The following is a 15672-nucleotide window of genomic DNA, read 5'->3' on the forward strand; positions in this document are numbered from 1 at the left end:
TTTTGTCTTGGGAAATTATAATTAAGTATATCATTCATTAAGTCCCATTCCCCCTTATGTGAGTACCCATTTGGTACAGTTCTTCTAGAACTCAGTGTGAGGAAAGTATTTGTTTTACACATTAACTTTCATGCTATTATTTTTGTTGTTTTTAATGAGAACAACCTAAGCCCATCTTGTAATTTTCTTACCTGCCTGCCTGTCATCTGTAGAGCTTTTGTTTTCTTACCTGCCTGTCTTCTGTAGAGCTTAAAACTATATTGAATAATTATGGAAAGTCTGTAATATAGAGGGTAGAGAGTAGGCATGGACATCTGTGAAGGATACAGAAATTGATTGGACAATGATCCTATTTTCACAAAGCTTGCAGAGAAGTGTTACACTTCTGTGTAAACAGTAGTGGCATAAGAATAACGTGATAATGACTTTAGTGAGGTTAAGGAAAGAGATAACCTTCAGTAGTGGAGAACTGTAGCAATTAACTCTTAAAAATAAGTATCATCTTTTAAAAATGTTTTCCCTTTCCGTCTTTTTATTCTGTATGCCAAAGCTAACTTACATCCCTTCCACGGATAGGTAAGGGATATATCATTGCTTATAAAAATTGCAAACCCTTATAATACTTGCAAACCCATATCATGATGTCCGTATCAGGACATCACGCATACCCATAATCTATGTAATTTTAGAATTTGTTCCAAATTATGTGTAACCAAACACAAATTTACTGTCTATGAATGATGAAATAAGAAAAGAAAAGGGTTTAAGGAACTTAAGAAGATCTTCTGGAAAAGACAAAGTAACAACCTGTTTTGGATTTTATAATTGCTTACTTTTCTGGAATTGCAGAAATGAACCAGGTAAATTATGGGGTCAGATGTTTTCAAAGGTCTCTTTGTTACGCTATTGATTTTCCATGTTCTAGTAAGAGAAATCACTGTCTATGCCTAAATCTGTATGTATATTGACAAGGGAAGTGTGTGCAGTAGTGTGTCTTCGTGTGTCTTTCTGTGTTTCTATGAGTCTGACTTCTATGTTTATACAGGAATATTTGCCTTGACTGTAATCTTGAATTTTATCCAAGATTTGGTTGGCTTTTGAGTAAGATTTGACTTAGTGTGAAATAGTAAAATCAGCAACAGGACAAAAATAATAAAAGCATGCTTTGGGAAATAAGAGAAACTAAAACAAATGTTTTAAAGTAGGTGGAAGTAATTATGTGGTTTCTCATGAAGTAGCCATCTTCAGATCCTCTATGCAAAAGATGGAATTTTGGTCATTTCCACATTTAAGATTCCGTTTTTTATACATTAAGAGGACGTGTTTTTTCATAAGACTATTATTTGTCAAATATCTCATTTAATATCAGAAAGTATAGTTTGCTGGGCACCACAGTATTTACATGAAACCTCTATAGAGGTAGATTCTTTTACTTCTTATCATGGATAACAGCTAGATGTTGTTGATGAAATCATAATTAGTGGTTAAGGTCTGACTTAGTTGACCTTTAGCATTATGGCATCATCCTAGTTTCAGGATAAATGAATGCAAACCTCATGGGCTAAACAGTTTTTATTATGTTATTTATATATACACATATACAAATAAATATATATATAAATTATATATTTTTACATTAAGTATTATATTTAATATACCCTGATTTACATATCTATATCTATATATCTATATCTATATCTATATATATCACAGTTGCTAACAATTTCTAAATCAGTGTATCTAGAGACTTTTCTTGGCCCACATTTGCCAACCCTGCAATCAAGGCTCAGCTTCCCGTTATGATTTAGAAAGCCTGTTATAATGGCATGATTCCATAAATGTGATAACCACTGCTAAAGGAGCCTTGGCTAGCTAATTCATCTCATTTCACAGTTTGGGGAGGGGGCAGGGTAGCTATGTTTAGAAGTCCTTTAAAATAAGGGCTCCATAGCACTCTTTTTTGTCTACACAATAAGCTCTCCGTGATGAAAGAGGATCTTACATAAAATACATTTATGATCTGAAGAGTACATTCTCATTACATTTTTAGATCTCCATTTCAAAGACATCAAGCTTACTTTCCTCTCATGAAGTAAGACCTCTCTAAAGAGCATCACAAATGGGCTGTCATGCACTGAGTCATAAACTGCATATTGGTTGATTAGAGAAAAATAAAAGGTAACGTTGGGATTTGCTCCCCTGGACGTTGGTATTCTTATCACTGACTTTTGCCCTTACCTGTCTTTGGCACCTCTCTCAGCACCCCATCTCATTTCTTTGAGATCAAACTCGTATTAAACATCCCTGTAGGTGGCTTTATTCTCATGGTAAGGCTTCTGAATTTGAGTTCTTTGTTTCACAAAAGCCTGACAAATTCAGCTTTCACTCAGCTTCGGAACACGGTTGTTAACCAACTATACAAGAATAGTAAAAAGCTGACAGCTGACAGACTTTGCATAGATTTTATCTGCGAGTAGATGTTTCAAAGAATTTGAGCCTGGTGATTTAGATGAAAACTCAATTAATTTACACCATATATTGTTATATCTATCAGCTGCAGCCGAATACCTAAAGGTTGAGGAGATTTAAGGGTAGGTTAAGTGAACCTGAACAATAAAATTTCTTTGTATTAAAAGAAAGTAATTTGAAAATATCTCTCAGTCATTTGGCGACTTCCTCCAGAAAATCAGTAATATCTCGGACATGCGTGTCCCATCTACAAACAGCTGTGGTCTCTGTCTCCTCTGTTTTTAGCCATTCCTAAAGAAAAGGACAAAACAAGTAAAAGTAAGTAAGTTGCTGGGTGAGGATGGAGTGCAAAAATGAGAGACTTGTGCTTTAAGAAAGAATGCAAAGTGGACTTATTAACAACAAATACATTATTGGAAAAGAATAACCAAAACTTGAACATGGAAGCATGAAAGTTAACAACTAGTGAAAACACAGCTAAGTATTTAAACAAAATGTTGTGAGATATTATTAGCATGAGCATTGTATAAAAATGTCATCAGTTGTGGAAAACATCTAGAATTTATATGTTGAAAATCAGACACTAGGTTAGAAAGAATATTTTACCAACACCAAAAATATCGATTAAATGACAAGGCATAAATTTAAATGGTTCTTCCAAGAAATTATATTTCTCATAAATTATGGCAGGTTTTAAGTGTTTGTGTGCATATTTTTCCAGATTACTTATAAGTAGTGGGGAGAGGACTGGGATGGGAGCAGGTGGTTGGCAATATTTTGGGAAAGAAGTTAATTTTGAAGCAGCTGCTGGCAATTTTCCTACAGTATTATTCATCATTTAAAAAAATTAAAATGATTATAATTACCCTGATATGTCACATCATATGTGACTGAAAAGAGGAAATGATGGAGATAGAGAAAATGTCCATATCCCTGAAGTAGATGATCATTACTTTATAAACTCCTGAGTGACAGGCTTCCATGTGATGTACCTACGGATGAAACTCAGGTGAGTAATAAAATCGAGCAGAAGGCCTGCAAGTGCCAGTGGCCACCTAATCGGAGCTCATTTAGTGATTGTCATCACTTTGTAGCAACCATGCAGTTAATACCCAGTGTATTTGACACCTGCTATGTTAAATTAGTACTTGCAGAATTAACACCTGCTGTCAGCCACCCAGCAGGAATGTTGCTTTCTTCAGAATAAAAGGGAAATGAATTATTTCCCTGGAAATTTGTGTAAATTATTTTTGTGGATGGAGAATTACTTGGAGAGATCTTGGGACTGGAAGTCAAGATTCTTCATTTTTTTTTATAGAGTTGGCACTGTTAGTAACTCAAAGTCTTTTTCTGGCTGTCAGAAGAGAGGTCTCAAAGGTGAGCTTAGTATCACCAGAGTGTGTTTTCTAGAGTATGGAAACCTACACAGATGTAAAGTCATATGTTAATTGTCCACTAATAATAGTAAATTTTTTATTTTAAATTTTCACTGACTATTTGTTAAAAAGAAAATCTTTATCTCCAGCAGTTCATTTTCTCATATAGCAGGGCATAGTATAGTTTTTATTGGTAGTTCTACCTCTCTGTTAGTAGTGTATATAATATTACATTAATGTCTTTTAAAAAATGTTTTATCCATTATCATTGACATTAATGTTATGCAATTACATATTATAAAATATATATACATCTGCATGTGAAATAGGCAAATTACTTAACTTCCGTAACATGTTTCCCTGTACATAAACAATAATAATAATAGTATTATATAATAAATAAAAGCACGTATAATATTGTACAGTAACACTTTCCTGAACAAACCTGCAACATGCAAAGTAAACAGCGTAAAACAAAACCAACCATGAACGCCATTATATTGCAAGAACTTCTACTATGAAACTATAGAAAATAATGAATGTATAAAACTTGAAAGTTACCTTGATTTGCTTATTAATTTTGATTCAGTAAAACTGAATTAAATGCTGTAGGAAATACTGCTAAGTATGGCATGCAGTTTCTGATTTCATGTGCTTAAAATACCATTGGAATAGGAGTTTTATTATTTCCTATAATTCAAGGAAAATTAAATAAGTACTCTGAAGGAGCAAACTAATAAAGAAGTAGAAGTTAGGAAAGTTTTATTTTGAGGAATAACAGGACATTTATTAAGAACTTGGAATTGAAGCAGGAAAGTTGCATTACTTCTAAGCAAGTAACTCAACCTTTTTGTGCCGGAGTCTCTTTATCTATAAAATGAGGACGTGACAATATCTGTGACATATTAGCAGGAGGATTAAGTGTTTGGAACAATGAGTTCCACATATTAATGTTCTAAAGATGTTCATTAAATAATTGAAAAATGGGGAATTTGAGAAAGGCTTTATCAACAATTTTAATTTGAGGTGGGCCTTTGGGAAATTATACTTTCAATCAACAGAATCAATGGGAAACAGTGTGAACATAAGTAGAAGACTTGGAAATGGCTGACCATCTGTATATTTGTGATAAACCATATGGGAGATAAATCTGGAAGGCAGAATTCAGGTCTACTCATGGAGTCCCTGAAAACCTTGGAAGGATGCTTTATACTTTACAATCTATAGGTGATAACAGTCATTTAAGGTTCTAGAATGAAGTACTTCTTGTTTTCAAGGGAAACAGAAATCAAGGACATTTAGGAAATTTAGCAAAAAAAGGTGTTATCAGAAAGAGGGTTAGAAGACTAGCCCAACAACTATAAGAGTTCCTGGTCTCCTGTCAAAATCTAAGGCTCTTTAGTAATGATTACTCAGATAATTAGGCATAAACAAGCCAGTTCCTAGAATCCAAAATTTAAACCCATATGACTTCTTTTTTGTTTTGTTTTGTCTGATACTCGGGCCATTGTTATGACCAGCGGACACGTTTTCAGTGTTGGCTATGTGGGAAAATTCTCTGTCAGGAACTCATTGGTACTATGATGTGATGGCTTCAAGATATTAATATATAAAACTTGAAAAACAATAAAACTTGAAGAAACAACAGTTTTAGAGATTAAGTTGCCACAACCCTACCACTTCAGGTAGTTTCTAGAAGTCTTCTTGACTAGATTGACAGGATCTAGTTTTAGGACATTTCTGCTCTGAAAGCTATTTACAATGATGGAGAGAAGTAAGTTTTTGGAATTCAGTCAAATTCAATGACTTTAAGTCTTAAATCAATATTTTTCTAAAGCATCAGAAACCTAGAGTTAAAGACCAGACTGGGCAACTTCTCTTTGCTAAAGTCTGACTGAGAAAAAAAGGAATTAATTGAGCTGATGTTAATAGAAATGATCGTCCCAGCAGAAAATGACAAAAATCCATATCCAAGCATGTATCAAGAACCTCAGAGGGAGCATATCATGTAGGATGACCTTAATAAAGGAATAGGATTTTGGTATACTACAAAACTAATTATTTGAACCTAGTCCTTCTTTTTTCTTCCTAAATGTGGGTTTAGTTCCATGGATTTCATGTGCAGTTCTTTTAATGCAAAAGTGATTTTATTAAACTCTGAAGTACACTGGGGCATAATACTGTATTATTGGGAACCCTCTCTTAAAGATTATTACATAGCTTGAGATTCCTGAAGTGGTACTTATGAATCACCATGACTAGAAAAAGAATTAGAAGTGTCACAATGGCCTGGTGGAGCTCTACAAATTTCTAGAAGCACAAAATGTAGGAAGTATACCCTGTTGACCCTCAAAATAATTGGGGCATTTTGCAGAGGGCTAAATTGCTAAAGTTTCAGCAAATGGAGAGAACTGTCCTAAATTTTGATGTAACCCGTCAGCATGACCACTCTGCCCATTAGACCCTAGAGTGGATTTCAGTCTCAGTTTGGATAAATTCAAAATCTTATAATGACTTACAAGGCCAAACTCAACTGGCCCCTTCATTAACTTTCGGTTTTCATTCCTCCTGCCAGGGCAGCTTCATGGGCATCTGACCCATGTAGCCACTCACAGCCTGTGTTTGATATAACACTCTGCTGCCTTCTTAATGACTTTATCCCTCAACACGTGATTTATAAGTGAAGTCCAATGGCTTATGAAGCAAGTGAGGAGATTCACACAATATGTCTACTGTTCCTTGCAGCCGTTCCCCCCTCTGGTATCCTCATATAACCTTTGCAGTGATCCATGAACACAGAATTCCAGCCCTTGCATGGTGCCTGGATCTTCACAAGATCCAAAGGGAGAAGAAGGTAGCTGTGTTGTGTCTGTGACTGTGCAAGCAGAATCGTGCTGACAGTCCTAAGAGGCAGCTCTTCCATTTGAACAAGAACTTCCTTTGAAAGGGAAAAAGGCAATGGTGTTATGTTCTAAGAAACACACATGACTAAGGAACCCTCTCATTCCTTCATCCTCATGTTCCTATTGACATGAAATACTCCTATATTAGCTAACCTTTTACACTAGAGATGAAGGAAGAAGGAATGGTTATGACATGTCAACCTATCGTTTCTTTCCTTTTCCGTCCATCTTTACTTGTCATTAAGCTGAAGGTAGAGAGGGTTGGGAGAACTTTTGTATATCAGGAAATGAAAAATAGTTGAGTTTGTTATGCTGTTCTGGTGTATCTACATCAAAATACACATGACCTACATCAAGATATACATCTCATACATGTATGAGATAATAAAATGCATATTGTGTAACTTCAGTGATTCCACATATGCATTCAGTGTCCTTACATTTGTATTTAAAACTGCTGTTATATAATATAGTCTATAAAAGTTTAATTTTTCTTTACCTAGGTCAATATATATTTTTTTAAGATTTGTTATTTATTTATTCTTGAGAGACACAGAGAGAGAAAGTGAGAGAGAGAGAGAGAGAGAGAGAGGTAGAGGGAGAAGCAGGCTCCATGCAGGGAGCCCCATGCAGGACTCAATCCAGAGACTCTAGGATCATGCCCTGGGCCAAAGGCAGGCACTAAGCCACTGAACCACCCAGGGATCCCCCTACCTAGGTCAATATTAAAAAGTAAATAGGAAATAATGTGACAAGTCAAGAAAGACCATGGGAAGAAAGGAAAAAGTTTTAAATACAGTGTCCTCTCCAGTACTTTTTTTCAGTTGTTTAAATAAGGAACTCGACATTTTCATTTGGCATTGGGCCATGCAGATTTTGTAACCAGGCCTACCAATTCCTTTCCTACTCCCCAACCCTAATGCAGCCATACTTGTTATCTTGCTTGCCTTCAAACATGCCAGGATTTCTACCATTATAAGGCCTTTCTATTTCCTCTTGCCTCTACCTGGCATGTTCTCTTTCCACATGTCCATGGCAGGCTTCCTCACTTTGGTCTCATTGTTTCTTCTAATAAAACTTTCCTATAAAGTCTACCCTGTCCACTCTGTTTAAAGTGTAATCTGTCTCAACAAAGGAACTGTCAATTAGTTTTTCTCAGAAATTTATGATACTTATTTTCTAACGTATTATGTACTTTTCTTAATTAGCTTATTGTCTGTCAACTGCATAAATATTTATTGAGAGAAGGGATGAATTACCATTAAAAACAAAGTCTAGGGAGATACAGGGTAAATTATTCATGATTTTCCCTATAGGAAACATCATTTTAGCCAAATGGCAAGTTACAGGCCTCTCAATTTTAAGTTAATATTCAAATTAAGATCAAACTTGGTGATCAAATGGGATCTTAGGCTTAATGGAAAATTTTAATTTTTTGGAAAGCGAATAGATTCATATGCTACTTGTGGAATAAAATCTGATGAAGACAAAAGTTAAGATTATTATTTAACTTTAAACCTCCTACCGATTTGAAGTCTCTAACTTTTTAGTTTTTACTTGAAATTAGTGAGCAGTAAGCATTCTGAGTGGCAAATGGCAGGTGTTCATTGTAATTTAACAAAGCAGGTGTCAAATATTGTTTACTGGGGCTAGCTGCTACTCTTTCTGGAAAGCTCTTTACTTTGGGGTTTCTCCTAATTAAAAATATCTAGCCATCACCTGTCAACTTTGTCTCCATGGAACAGAGAAACCTTCGGGGAACATGACTTGAGCAATCTTTCAGATAAAGAAAGGGGGAAAATGCTATTAATTATTTAGAAATAATTCTTTTTCTACTGTCAGAATTATAGCTGCATAATATAATTCACTTCTTCTGGAAAAATATTGTTCGAACTCTGATTTGGTACCATCTGATAAGTAAATTAAATCCCAAGGATGTTGCATGAAAGACAGCCAAAAAAGCAATGTTAGATTATTAATTTCACATATCTTGCATTATTCTGTTTTCTATAAAACTTCAAATAACTACATACAACTAATATATTCTATGAATAACCCAAAGGGACATATAAAGGTCAAATTTATAACTTAATAATGAATTGTATTTTCTTGTGTTTTCCTTGTTTTTTTTTTTTTTTTTTTTTTTTTTTGTGTGTTTTCCTTGTATTCTAACCATAGGATGATACTAATTTCCAGGTAACTGACTTCTTTGGATCATAGCTTGTATTCACTGCACCATGATTATAGATTTTTAAGGACTTTATATATACTATGATTTATGTTGCAAACATAGAGCATGGAGCTTCATCTTTATAAAATAAAACTTGGTTATTGGGACCGGTTTCTTAGAGAATGGTGTGAAGTTAAGGAGCATTTTTTTTTTTAATTTTAGTAGCTAAAAAAGATTTATTGAAAACTTTTCTTCTGTTTATTAAGTATAAAGTCAAGTTTTTGTTAATTTCTATCTTGTCATCTTTGAATTCTACCCAAATACATGCAGCTATATTTTGCTGTATTTTCTTAACTATATAGACCTCAATTGTTAAGTTCTATCAATTTCACAAAATATGCATATTAGATTTAGCCATAAAAACCTGATGATATAGACACTAAGTATTTAATATTGAACCTAATACATCCTTCCTAGGATTAACTGAATATTGATATTCAAGTAAGCTTGGTTCTTCATTTGTTCTTGGAAAGGGTACCTGTAATAATATACCTAGGGAAAAATGAACTGAATGGAGTGTTCTAAAGCAAACTAAACAAAATTAGTAGAAATCATTTTCTTTTAAATCAATCAGTGTTTGGACAATAAAAATGTATTTAGTCACCTCACTCTATACTTTTTCATGGACTTAGAGATTTCATACTTAATTTTTCAGGCTATGAGCTATAGTAGCTGAAGTCACACATGCACACACATTCACAAATTGCCATTACATTGAAACTAAGCTCTTGAGCAACATGAACTATATATCTTCAGCAACAGGTATGAGATCTATACATAGGAAATCTCTCGAGGTATTTGAATTGACGTGAATTAATTTAAACAGTTTTTTGAAATTAGCAAAGACATTTCCCCCCAAATCCCACTAGCCCAAAAGGAAATTTAGAAGTGAAATAATATCCAAAAAAGTAATCAGTTTGGTTCTATAAACACACTAAATATAATCTGAAAAGGACAGTTCCGGAACAGTAGAGCAGGTTATTAATTTAATTGAATGTTTAAGTCCATATTGTTTCTTGTTATCTTGGACTTTTTCTTTATGTAGTTGGATACAAACTTGATATTTTGTGGATGGTATTACTTTTAAGTTATAGGAGTTAGTTTTTTAAATTCTCTGCCCTGTAAGAAGCAGTGGTCTTGATTTCAAATAGTCAAACACATCAAACATAATAGGCTTCATCCAGTTTAAATTCACTTAGAATTAAAAAAAATACACACAGATCTGAGAACAAAAAAGCATATACATTAATAGTGTAATAGATACCTTGTGACTTCCAGGCACAGCTTCTGGTGTCCCCGTCAAGCTGAACTGGGACATGTCACAAAAATGAGGCTGACTAGGTATGCACTAGCTCATGTCAGCGAAGCCATCAGCTTGGGATTCTTTGAGCTGTCATCCCTAGTTGGTCATACAGCCTCTAATGGGATGTACTAGCTCCCATTATTCAGTGTAGCTACACCTTTTTCATACAGGTCACTCATTACATAATAAATGGTATTTACAGTGTGAAGTGTAGGTACTTGGTTCTATACAAAATCTTCAGTTGGTTTTTTATTCATCTTGGATCTGGTGAATTTCTACCAATCCTGGGAGTTAATGTTATGAGAAGAAATGACAGAAAAATATATCCAAAAATGCTCCTGATACTACAGCAAAGACCCCAAACCAGTTGCTGACACTTCTTTTGTGAATGTAAAATATGTACAGTGTGAAATATGACTAGAAGGTCCACTAAGATTTGAAAGAATTAAAATAGATAAATTACTTCTTTACATTTTAGAATCAGTTTATAAAAATCCCAGAGTTTGAAGAAGTAAAGCCTTCATTTATTCTAAGATTAAAGTGATAAAATTGAAATTCTAAAAATTGTTGCTGCCTTCATTATTATTAATGGTATAATGTAAAAATGATTACTTTTATATTGAATAATTTAATTTTCAAAGAATATATAGTAATCCAACGTCAAGTTGAATATCATATTGCTTCTATATAACAATGCGTTTAAATATATAAAGAAATTATAAAAAAAGAAAGAAATAGAAGTAAAATTGTACATATACTTTCCTCTCATAGATTTACAAAAAAAAAAAAAGGTCCATTGCATTACTTCAAAATGTACTTTCATGTAAAAGCACTAATTTTAGGAACTTTATTTGATGAATTCTCACTGGTTTATATTGACAATATACTTCAGGGTCATCACTGTTACTGCCTCAGAGAGCAAACCCATTCTTTTCAAAATAAAAAAGTCAATTTTGTATTCTAAAATCTTATTAATTGTATTGTTTATTAAGTATTTTTCTAAAATTTATATAATCTTTTATTATCAAAATGAAACATCTTAATTTGAGTAATAAGAGCTTGGTGTGAAGAATCTTGTTTTTTCCTCTCACTTTAATTCAATTGTTAATTGAATTAACAAAATCAGAATGAATTTAATAAATTATCCTAAGAAATTCTATATTATAATGACTTTAAGATGCAATAACCTGTTGAACAGTACAATCAGTAACTGTATACTAGTCTTTCTAGTAAAATCACAAAGCATTTCAATATGGTGAAAGTAGTTCAATACTGAAGTTTATAAAGGTATAATTTTATCTGATTTTATCTTCTTACTGCCCACAATAATGGCCTGGTTATTTTATTCGCTTAAATATTAGAACTACTCACTTGAATCAGCTGATTATAATAAGATTGAGTGCTTAGTATCTGACATTAAATAGCCAATCCATTTTATTATAGAGATCCTGCCTTAGGTTCTTCTTATAGCTATTAAAATTTAACTTGTCTTGTAATTTAGCAATGAGGGATCTGTTTAATCAGTTGTAATAATTTTAAGTGACTGTGTTTGACAAGCAGTCCTTTCTGCTTTCAATTAGTCCCTAATGCAGACAGCCAGATCTGATAATTCAGAAGTGTTTTGTTTTTTTGTTTTTTTTTAACCTGAATTATCTGGTTTGGTTTACTGCATTGGCTGAGTTAATTGAAAAGTCGCCAAATATCCACTTCATGCTGTGCTGTGCTGACAGGCAATAACATATTTGATATACCAAATGATTTCATGGATAAATATGATGAAAACAAGACACTTTATTGCCATATTTACCTTCAGTCCTTCAAACAAAACATGGCCCCACAAATTTGGTCTCCCATTTTGGTTATCATTGTAATTATTGCCATTTGCCAAGACCTAACTGATGAGTTGACAATTTACAATGATTATGTAGGTCGATAATTTATATTTTTTCTAAAAGGATAATTTAGAGAAATTATTCCCTTGGAAATGTATACCTAATCATTTAGAATCAATTTATTCATTTAACTTACTTTGGAAATTTGGTTATTAGATGATCCTTCCAGATTATTTATGTTTCTATAGATATTTCCTTCACAGTGTTATTTTATCACATTTGTTTCAACTAATACAAACACTATTCACTGCTCAGTTTTAAAAAGTATGTATTACATAAGAATATAGCATTTTAAAATAAGGTTTGTAGATAAATTAGAGTTGCTTTTGCTTCCCTTATTGGTCCTTTTATGAAGCTTTTCAACACATAAATATAATTATATTGGCATTAAGAAACTATACATGCATTTAAAAAAATGGTATATGTCATAATAACAGATTGTTGAAAACTACAGAACCAAACTTGTTGAGAGGATGCTTTCATGATTTTAAATGCTGACTTTCATTTTTATAGAAGGAATATTCATTTTAACTCACTGAAGCTAAATTTTGTCATTTCTTTATTTTCTTAAAACAAAACAGAAGTTGGCACTCGTGAAAGAGGCAGGAAAGTCCAATCTTACAGATGTTTTCCCATTTGATGAGATTACGTGGGAATTCTGGGAGCTATGGAGGACAGAAATACATGGGCCTTCAGTCTATACTGATCACTGTTTAAGTTGTCCTGGACCTTGACCAGTGTGTAGTCCTGGGTAATTCCCAAGTCAACAGCTATTCGCTTCCACTTTATCATGAAAGTAATTTACTAGCTCGCTGTCAGCCATTAGGTTTTCTATCTGGGAATCAGACTGCAGTCCAATTTTCTAGCCTACTTCAGGGCATCCACATCATATTTGAAGGTGAGTTCTCTAATAGAGAGCTTTCCATGATGTATTAAGTGAGATGTGGGTTCCCTGGTTGACATTGATGAAAAGAAGGAAGGGTGGAAGTCAACAGCCCACAGCAACTTTTTTTTAAAAACACGGTTCTCTATAAATAAACATTTTTAAATCAAATTCTTACTATACTTCTTTATGAGAATCGATCCCTAACTGGGTCTTTGCCTTATTTTGAAAATACCCAATGGTGAGTTTCTTATATTTCACATGATATTAGCTAAATATTTTAGCTGAAACTCCTATGTTAAGAATCTGCTTCAGTTCCTTCATCTGAATAATTAAGAATATAATTTAAGCATCCTTTGTGAAGAACAACTTCTTAGGATTATTGTGAAATTAAACATAAAAGTTGTTTTATGCTTGAAAAATACAACTTTAAAAATTTTTTGATTTCTTTTTCCCCCAAAGCTTTGAACTCCACAAGTGGTTAAATGACAGGAAATGAAGATTGGACATTGTAGACAGTTACTCTCAGTTATAAATCTGAAACTTGTTTTATGTTTCCTTTCCATTTTTTTTTCAATTATTCTCACTGTAGGCCCTGTGCTCTATGATTTGGCACAGATTTTTAACATGATGTTAATTTGTAACTGTGCCTTAGCAGGAAACCTGATTTTTGTCTCTGATTTCTTAAGTTTTAATATTGCACAATAGAGAATCTGAACATTTGGACTATTTTGTCTGATTAACTTTTAATTAGGATCCACCTATCTTATTATTTCAGGTACATAATATGTGATATAGTAGGCATTGCTAGTTGCCTACATGGTCTCATATTATTGTTATATATAACTGTTGCTTGCTTTTTAGGAGATTATGCTTCCTTGTGCAAATGGTATCAAACTAGCTTTAGACAAAAAAAGAAATGTGACCAAAGGGGATATGTTTTCCTCAAGTATAATGACAATAAATTACTAAATTTTTAGTCTATACATTAGTTAACTTTTTATATGCACATATACAAACACATAATCACGTGGATTACATGATAATTATGTTTTTTAAAATAGACTAGCAATTTCTGGATTCAAATAGAGAAGTGAAGCCAGTTTATGAAAACCTCCTTCATATAAAATCTGATGAAATTAAAATATGAACATATAAAATAAAACTAGACCAAAGAAAATATCAGGGACTCCCAAACTAAGGAAAATAATAATTACCATAAAATACACTTACACATGTTCTTTATTGAAAAAAAGAGATAACTTCAGAAATCAAGATAATTCTTAAAGCAGTGCTGGGAATGGAAATAATTTGCATGGAAAATTTGAAAGATCTCATTTATACCCTTCCTTGGTCCTGTGGGAAAAGTAGAAGCCCCACAGAAGAATAGAATTCTCTCTAAAAACCACGGACTTACAAGAAAAAAATAAACAACCATGACCTTTGTTTTTCCTATTTTAATAGGACAACAGAAGGAAGGATTAGAAAATAATGATGATTACACTAACCTATTTATTTAACAGAAGAAGAAGGTTGGAGATTTGTTAAATTCTGATTAGTATGTGGAAAGTTATGAGACCATTGTCCTCAACCTAACCCAGAAAGCAAGAGAGATATGCTACAAAATCATAGCTATTGTGAACTTACTAGAGAGCAGAAGGGCAAAATAAAACCAAAAACCTGAAGAGCTAAAATGCAGAGAGTGACTTTCCAGGATAGAGATGACTTGCAACTCTTCAGCCCATTAGAATAATGGGACAAGGTGGAGTCCATTATACATGGATCTCTAGAACATATGAGTTTGGTTAGATTGTTAAGCAACTTTCATTCAGGCTCTAAAATCAACTATGGCATTACAGTGAACTATCCAATAATCACATCCTAAAGAACAAAACAGAGATATAAGTTTAAAAGAAAAATAATATAGTAGGAAAATAAGAGTAGCTAATCATAAGGAAAAGATTGCCAAATCATTAATGTTTGGATTGTGTTGATAAAAAAGAATCCTAAATTACCCCAATCACAGAGCAAGTCTGCAGCTATTTGTCATTGTTTTCTATGGAGCATTCCTGAGTGAGTGGAGATATCAGGTGGTAAGCCAAAATAAAGGACAGAGTAGGAGAGCAGGAAAACATAACCCCTGAGATTTGTGAGGGATCTTCTCTATCTACAAAGCAGTGGAAACTGAATGTTTTGTTTTGTTTTGTTTTGTTTAAGATTTTATTTATTTATTCATGATAGACACGGTGGTGGGGGGGGGACAGAGACACAGGAAGAAGGAAAAGCAGACTCCATGCAGGGAGGCCGACGCGGGACTTGATCCCAGGACTCCAGAGTCTCGGCCTGGGCCAAAGGCAGGCGCTATACCACTGAGCCACCCAGTGATCCCTGGAAACTGAGGTTTGAGGACATATCAGAAAAGCTAATCCAGAACAGGCAATGCAGATTTTTGTTTATAGGCAACTGTACATGGGTCATTAGTATTTCTGCATAGCATATGATCAGAGAAATTACAGCCTTTTGTTCTAGATTATCTTTTAAAGAATGTTTTATAGCAAATAGCTTCAGAAGGGAGAGATAGCTGTTTGTGTCTAAGGAAAGGGCTGATATTTTTTT

General features: G+C 33.4%; 1 long non-coding RNA gene across 13 annotated transcripts in view; it reads right to left on the reverse strand.

Annotated features, from left to right (window-relative positions):
* The window catches only part of LOC144292330 (uncharacterized), a 148975-nt gene that overhangs the window by 96750 nt on the left and 36553 nt on the right, over positions 1 to 15672 (reverse strand). For 12 of the 13 annotated variants that reach the window (XR_013359778.1, XR_013359794.1, XR_013359777.1 and 9 more), the window contains exon 2: positions 2239 to 2760. This is a non-coding gene — a long non-coding RNA (uncharacterized LOC144292330). Of the gene's footprint in view, positions 1 to 2238; positions 2761 to 3335; positions 3462 to 15672 lie in introns of all 13 variants that reach the window. The other variant, XR_013359781.1, reaches the window with a different exon arrangement.

The sequence above is a fragment of the Canis aureus genome, chromosome 2 (genome assembly GCF_053574225.1).
Source record: "Canis aureus isolate CA01 chromosome 2, VMU_Caureus_v.1.0, whole genome shotgun sequence".
Lineage (NCBI taxonomy): Eukaryota > Metazoa > Chordata > Mammalia > Carnivora > Canidae > Canis > Canis aureus.